The sequence below is a fragment of the Lactuca saligna genome, chromosome 9 (assembly GCF_052625555.1).
Source record: "Lactuca saligna cultivar CGN05327 chromosome 9, ASM5262555v1, whole genome shotgun sequence".
Lineage (NCBI taxonomy): Eukaryota > Viridiplantae > Streptophyta > Magnoliopsida > Asterales > Asteraceae > Lactuca > Lactuca saligna.
The window spans coordinates 82,928,305-82,937,135 of record NC_136425.1 but is presented as its reverse complement, the minus strand read 5'-3'; the positions used below and the strand labels follow the sequence as shown (position 1 = coordinate 82,937,135).

The window sequence follows — 8,831 nt, the reverse complement described above, 5'->3', positions numbered from 1 at the left end:
TAACGGTTCATTAATGTGACAGTAGAAAGTCATTATGTTTTTATTTGATTGAAACAACTCATAAATTATAACCTACTTGTAAAAAATATGAATCTGGATATCTTTCAGGTTATTTTAGTGTGATAATATCCATTCGTCTTGGAACAATAAGAATGTTTGAGTAATATGTAAAGATATAAATATATGGGATTTTGATTCCTTCAAAAGACTTAAAAAATTGTTTTTTTTTAATATTAATAAAATACATGATTGCAGTTCTAATTATTATGAAATGTAGGGAGTCTTATAATTTGCTTATTTTTAATATCTAAAAAGCTGAAAGAAACTTAAAAGAAAAGTTATTATGTATTTCATAAAAATGATGAACAGTACCCTTAAAAGGACCCACTGCAGGGGCCACTCACTCAAACCACCTAAACAAAACAAAGTGCATCTGGAAAGACAACAAAAAAATGCACAAATTCAACACAAACCCTAAACAATAATTTTTTTTTCTTTTTTTTTTAAAAAAAGAACACAAAAATTGGGTATTCCACTCACTCAAATTAAAAGTCCACCAATTGGGTGTTTATTGATTTATTCCACAAAAGGGTATTGAGAGTAAGGGAAAAAAGGTAAAATCTTTGACCAGTCAAGTTGGTGGAGAGGTTCATCTATGAATAAGACTTGTGGCCTCATTACAAGCTTTCTTGATATGCTGACATGTCTTCTTTCGCCACTTGGAAGGCCTTTCATGTAGCAATGTCCACCTATGAGTTTATTTGCATAGTCACGTAATGACATGGCAAGAATTGCATCGTTTACAACACTTTTCTTTTGATAAAAAAACCAGAAAGTTGAAGGAGTGTTGAGTAGTAAAAAAAATCGCGAACTATTAATAATCCGATTAGTGTGTTTTTTCTCTCAAGAAATATCTTACAATAACACAAGAAGTTTGTTAGAAAAATCGGGTCCCACAACATAAAAATCTTGATTTTACAACTAAAATGTTGATTTGATTCCATCCCATCATACTAAAGAAATCTTGAAAACTTACATAGGATCCATACTGTAATTTTGGTTTTGCTCCATTGATGAATACTTCACCATATGTTATAGCTGAATCATCCAACCTTCCTAAAAGGGAATGAAAAGTAGTTTGACTAAATACCTACAAGAGTTGTTAATAATGTAGACTTTCCTGACTTTCCAGTGCCCATTATGATTGTCATTGTTCCAGGTAAATCATAGCCATTTGAGCTTTTTATAACTCGATCAGAGCATTTTGGTTTTCCTTTTATAGTAACCGTTAAATCCTTCCACACCACTGTAGCACCTACTATCTTCCTTGCTACAACTGTAGCTTGTGGTAGTGGTGAAGATAGCATGGAGCCACTGCTGAGCTTTGAAAGAGATGGTGAGATGGGGGCGGTGGCAGTGTTAATGGAGTCACCACCATCACCACTCTCTTCCACCCTAACTTCAACATCTGGTTCTTCCTAATTAGGTGAATCTTCAAATGAAATCGGTTGTGTTAAAGCACCTAGTTTTCTTAAGTAGAAAAAGTTACTTGATGGTACTCTACTAGCAGGACTGGTTGCTGAAGATGATAAAGATCTGTAGTTATCTTATTGAGACTGTATTTTTTCCATAGTAACAAGGATGATAGAGAGAAATATAAAAAGAAAACTATAGTTGGAGTTGAAGAATTCATACCTGTCACATGTAGGCAACAAATACCAAAGATCGGATTGGCAGCTCTCAACGAAGACTTTCACTTCATTATCTTCGAATCTTCCATGACAACCATCTGCCTCTCCACTGAAATTTGGGATTTTCTGAGGAACAGGGGAAAGACCCCCCATATGCATTATTAATTAGAGAAGAAATTTCGAGTAGCTATATAATGATAGAGGCAAAGTACAGCCTGACCCCTGTATCTCTTGACCTAGATGCGATTTTGCAAACTAAACATGGAATAAAATCAGTGATATGGTCGTGTTTTCATCTAAGAATTAGACCTTTGGTCAACTTCTTTTCATTACAAATCAATGATATGGTCGTGTTTTCATCTAAGACGCACACTAAACAATAAGAAATCATCTTCACGTAGATTCACCCTGTAATACAGATCTTCCTCATCACTAAACAAAAAACGAAGAAAAATGAAACATAAAACAATACAGAAAGTACATGATATAGAAATATGAAGATTTTGTATAACGAATTTGTTTTGATTCTTTATCGATTTCAATATACAATACACAACCATTCTAATAGTCTGTTTGATTCATGTGATTGAAATAGATATGATCGTATTTTCAAAAGTTACCATTGGATTCACGAAGCGACGACAGAAGGAAAGTCAGGCGTAGATGTCAAAATCAGAAGAGACCGACGTCGTCTCTTGCTCCTGCTGCTAGTCAGTGATGGTGATCAAAAACCAATTTTAATTGAAACTGCATTCTTCAGTGGTCATCATAGAGGAATCGAGTCCCCACCAACAGCAAGACATGCGTTGCAGAGGAAACAATTGAAAGAAAATGGAGAATTTGGAGAAGACGACATACTTAGAGTGTCGAGTATGATCCGCAACCTGAGGAAAACAACTGTAGATTAAAACAAAATCAACGAGAACGAAGAAGCATTTGGTGAGTCGTTGTTGGTATGGTGGTTCGACTTCCACGAAATTGAAGAAATTGAGGTGCGATTTCCAGAGATCATATGCCAGCAATTGATTCAGGACAGTATAGAAGAAACAGAAAACGCAAAATCGAGGTTTGTGCGTGCGAAACAAAAGTGATAAGTGTGTTGGGTGTAGTTGTTGCTGCTGACGCCGACGACCTCCATCTGCCGTCGTAGCAGCTTCTCCCATCACAGGTAAAAATCGTCGGCCTCCCCTCGTTGATTTCCCGGTGATTGATCAGGAGAAACCAAGAGACCTATCGGTGGGTGACGATACCTGCAATCTGGGTTTTGGAGTCGCTAAGATTTGGATAAGGACGATGGAAGGAAGATCTGTGAGGATCGATTACCTACAGACGTGGGGCTAAAATAACGGGAAAACCGACACTATTCCTAAGAAGTGTCCACCTTTAATATATATACTAGGTGGGGACCGCCGCGTTGCGAGGGTCGGATGCGACCGTTTTTTTGTTGTTTGTTCTTTGTAAATTTCATTTGATCAACTATTGATAACCACAGAATTCCTAAATACCCTATAATGAAGAACACATAAATCAATTTTTCTAACCAAAATATTAAAAAAAAAATAGATTTCAAAATAATCACAATTTAAGCCGCAACTTTCTATCTGACCATAGCAGCCTATTATTATGAAAAAAATTACCTAAAATATCCCTTAAATTGTGATTATTTTGAAATCTATTTTTTTTAGTTAACTGTCTAAGTTACATGGTTGGAACTCAATAGGGGCTTAGGAGGGCCTTGGTTGGAAGTCAATATGCCACCTTTCTTGTGGATCATCCTGAAAACCACTTGTTGAATCAACCGAGGATCTCCCCATCAGCAGATCATCTGCCAAAAACAAATAAATAAATAAACTTATGCACGAACGGGAACAGGGAATGTGAAAGTATGGAGGAAGCCATTAATGTTCCGTGTAAAAATAATCAAAAACTATTTATTATCTAATAATCATTACCCAATTGAGAGCATGAACACCAAAATTAAAAAGCAATGCAGTTTTGAAGAACATGCATGTAATTCTTCACTTATCCTTAAAAGAAGCACACAAAAAAAAGCCTCATAGAATATTATTTATTACAAGTAAGAACAGAAAATACTTAATTTAGCATAGCATAATCAGTCACCTGCACAGGGTATACATTCCACAAAGAATGTTTTCGAAAAAGATTTGCATGGATTTTTGCCTCTAATAGTTCTGACCCGGTTCCGGTTTAGCAAATTTTGGCTCTTCATGTCTTTGAAACCACGTGTTGTATTCTTTATGGTACCTCCATGAATGTTTCTTTAATTCTTTTGGACCCCGATAGTGTTGATAAGCATTGTGCATGAAATCACACAAATTTCAAAAAATTCAAAATAAAAATTACAAATGATATAAAAATAAAAATACCTATTGATAATAAACGAAAAAAATAAAGTATCGGTCCCAATGTTTTCGGATCCAAGACGTTCCCAAAAGGCCGAGTTGTTCACAATTGGAGCTTGCACTTGCGGATAGCTTTACGGGGTCACCGCAGGGTGCCTCTGTAAAAGAGTTAAATAAAAAATAAAAAATGAAAGTATGATGTAATAATATTCACAGCAATGTAGCTCTTGGGACGTTCTGAGTCTCGGGGTTGGGGGAGTTTGTAGAAGGCGGACTCAAGCATTTGGAGGTTGTATTGTTGGTCGTGGGTCACACCTAGGGACACGGCTAACCAACTACTGTTGTCTCCAATTGCACCCAAGTTAGGATTCTTCTACCAATCACACCCAGGCTAACCGACTGGTTTGATTGTAATGGCTGACCAGGTGACAGGTCAACATCGCGTGTTCTTTGTGCTGCTTCTGTCATAGTCCCAGATCCCTAAAAAATTATATTATAAAATATAAACCCTAGAAGAAAAATGAATTAAAAATAAATTATACCTGCTGAATGTCTAATGCATATGAGACATTTGAATCTTCTTCATTGGAAGTGTTCTTGTTAAGGACAGGAGATTGTGCAGGATCAGGTATTGAGTCATCAGATGTAACGCTTTGTTGGTGTATTTGTTGTTGCTGTTGTTCAATGTCATCAAATTTTAAATAGTTAGTTGTTGCTTCAAATCGTAATTTGTTTTTAAATTTCATTTATCTTTGACAATAATGTTAAAAAAAGTCAAAGAGTTTACTGCTATCTTTAGAATTGGTTGACATTTGTTGACTTGACTGTAAATGGATTAGATTTTGTTGTTGTGCTAACGTGGCAGTGTTGGGACTTGCTGGCGGTGCCCCACCCCATCCACTTGAGCTTTGGGAATTAAACTGTGAACATATTAACATAACAATAACATCATTTATTTAAAATAAAAATAATTTGAAGAATTACAAAATATGAAATATGAAGGAGAAACCTGCTGTAGAAGAGAGTTTTGTTGTGTTGAAAATTGCTTATAAGTTCCTCAAGAAATAGGCGGCATTCCAGGAAGGTGCAACTTCGTTGCTGTTGTACTTATTTGAATTTCTGCAAAAAGTTTCTCGCTTTGATCTGGTGCTATTTCAGTTCTACAACGGAGTCGTCCCTGTTAAAATTAAAATTAAAAAAAAAAGTAAATACATTAATAGTATTTTAGTTAATGTAGATACAATACAATGTACAAGTGTATTCATGCTGAGTTTGGAAGGAACTTCCAGGTCTCCACTGAATGTCAGGAACACGAGAAGGTGAAAAGACTCTTGTAGACCAAGTAGGTGATAGAACATGGTCCGAATTCTCATATTGTAAGGAACCAATAACTGAAACATGATAGTAGATACGACCCGGTTCCACATTGCAACCTACACAATGAAAATAAATCTGAGCACATTATAAACAGAATATCATAAGTAAAAGGAAATCTTAAAGAGTGGTAGAAATGTCTTTTTCAAAGTACTTATTTAACAAAACATGAATTAACTACTGAACTCTTAGAACTCATAACCAAGTAATAGAGTGGAAGTATGTGTAAGCCTGCCATTTTCTTGATACGGTAAAACCCCAAAATCATATAAAATGTATTATTACAAAAATTAATACCTTTTGAAGAAGGTTCATACAGAGCTTCTGAATTTTGTGACTTCAACTGCAAACATTTTCCATAAGCTATCATGATTTCAATCACTACTAACATAACCAAAACTACATTAACTATAACTGAAGGAAAAAAAATTATTGAGAAAAAAATATATTTAGAACACTAATTAATCTATCCAATAAAATAATATAAAATACAGGTAAAGCGATGATAACAACATAGAAAAAGAGACCTAGGAATTTCATCGAATACCTGGTGGGCAGCAGCCAAAACTTCATCCATAACAGTAAACATCTCTTTATTATCTCGAAATCTTGCTGGATTTTCTAGCTGGTAACGAAATGGAATACAAAAATAAAGACCCTGAATTGCATATATAGAGCAACTATAAAAAGATACAAGATTTGTAAAAGACTTGAACAAAAAAAGTGCAAAAAAATTGATTAATTACCTCTGGCATCATCAACGACTGCAGTAAGCCTAATCAAGTTAGAGAACCAAAAATCCATGGATGAAGAAGTAGAAGCCCTAAAATTGAGAGCAATTAAATGGTTTGGTGATACTTTTTTTTGTTGGTTCGGTGGTTCCACCGTGTGTTTTTTTTTTCCATGATCGACATAGGCCAGAAAAGAGAATTTTGTGTGCAAATTCATAGCAAAAACTAAAACTTACCTGATGGAGAAAGGGTGTGCCGTCGTCGGAGCCATTGGGGAGTGGTAGCTAGAAGAAGAAGCGAGAAGCGTATAGTTAATCACCCATCGGAACTACAAAGCACCACAGCTGAAGTGAGAGGAGGCGGTGGAGGTTAGAATGGAAGTAGGAAAACACACCTGTGCCACCAAATCCATGGCAAAAACTAAAACTTACCTGATGGAGAAAGGGTGTGCCGTCGCTGGAGCCATTGGAGAGTGGTAGCTAGAAGAAGAAGCAAGAAGCGTATACTTAATCACCCACCGGAACTCCAAAGCACCACAACTGAAGTGAGAGGAGGCGGTGGAGGTCAGAATGGAAGCAAGAAAACACACCTATGCCACCAAATCCATGGCAGCCATTGAAGGCGTAGTAGAAGGAGCAAAATCGATCGGTGGGGTGGGGGTGGTTTTAGGGCTTCTAGACGATTTTGATGGGAGAAGAAAAGGTTGGATAAGAACAAAGAAACTAAAACCAATATTCCTTACCATGGTCAAGGAGGAGCGAACTCGATGAACAGTAGTGTAGTTAGTAACTTGGTTAGGCACTATTCCTAAGAAGTGCTCTCACTTAATATATATATATATATATATATATATATATATATATATATATATATATATATATATATATATATATATATATATATAAGAATGTTATAATAGATGTTTTTGTATTTTTATGTTACTAAAAGTTGTAGTTCCTATTTTTTGTTCATACATTTTGTTACCCATTCTATAAAGATTATCATACGTTTGATATATAATTTACATAATTTTAAATGGTTTATAAAATTATCAAATAATTGTATATATCACAATAAGTTAAAAATTAAAATTATAATGTTTAACAAAACTAATATGTTAACAATATGTTAGCTTTACTACTAATATTTTGTTTCAAAGTAGAAATATTAAATAATAAGAGAGAGAGAGAGAGAGAGAGAGAGCATTGGAGATCAAAATTGAGGTAGAAAACCAACAAATTTTTTTATCTATAAGACCGGAAGGAGTGGGAGGGAAGCTTCACTCACTTTTGGTGGGTCATGCCGCTCTTTCCCTCACTCTCCTTACCCTCACCTAAAAGCCAAGGAGTAAGTGGGAAGCCTTTCCCTCACTTTTTTTAAAATATATTTCATACATATATTATACTCATTTTGTAGGGAATTAAATACCATGAATTTTGATATATTTTTTATATTTTTTAGTACGTATATAATTTTATAAATATTAAAAAAAAAAAATCTGACCAATAGCATGAAAAAGAGAGAGTGCGGCACCCCCTCCCTCCATCTCTTTCCTGCACATGTTTTCCCTCACCTTTCCCTCACCCACAGAGTGGTGTGCAGGAGTGAGGGAAGCTTCCCTCACCCGTTTCCCGCACCCACTCCGTTCAGCCTAATGAATTTTATTACCAAATTTCAGATGTGCATGTATATATATATATATATATATATATATATATATATATATATATATATATATATATATATATATATATATATTCTAAAAAAAATTAAAAATAATATTATATGCTCATACATATGTGTGCGCGCGCGCGCACACACACACACACACATATATATATATATATATATATATATATATATATATATATATATATATTCATTAAAAATGCTTTTTTTGAAAATTTATTTTTTTAAATCTTGTTTTCGAAATATAAGGTATATTTTCGTATATTTGAAAAAAAAATTATAATTTTTTTTAATTATATTATTATTTTTAAATTAGTGAAAATGTTTCATAGATTTCAAAATTAATATTTAAATAATGATATGCATTTTCAATGCATATTTATATTTTATTTTTGTGTATATGCATATTTTTGAAAGCATGTGTGTATCTCATGCGTATTTTTAAAAACATTTTTAACGTCTCTATATATATAAGAGTAAACATATATGTTTATACATGAATAAATGTATACATATGCTTATGAATAAGTATATACATATGCATATGTATATGCATATGCATAAAAGTAAGTATGTTTATATCTTATTTATGTTGCATGTTTATACTATTGATGTAAAACAATTATTATTGGTGTTTAGTTTAAGAAAATATAAATTAACTTATATACATGAATTTAATATTTTAAAATTTTCATTTCGCTCCAAATTGAATTTATTAATTACTTTCTGTAACGACCGGTTATTTCAAATCAATGTAATAGTTTAGATTAACTTTTATCCAATTTTGAAAGTAATAAAGAGAAATTATTTGAACATTAGGTATGTTTACTTATTTGATCCTCAAAAATAAAATTTTAAATAAACATGATATCTATGAGTAAAGTAGTAGTGGTCGTGACAATGATTCTGGTAATATAAAGAATACCAAAATCTGAGCTACAACGAAGAAGTTATGACCTATCAAAGTTTCACGACAGAAACGG

General features: G+C 33.6%; 1 pseudogene; it reads right to left on the bottom strand.

The window, feature by feature from the left end:
• Window positions 1–2,047: 2,047 nt before the first annotated feature.
• On the bottom strand, window positions 2,048–6,625 carry LOC145016531 (uncharacterized; annotated as a pseudogene).
• Window positions 6,626–8,831: the final 2,206 nt, after the last annotated feature.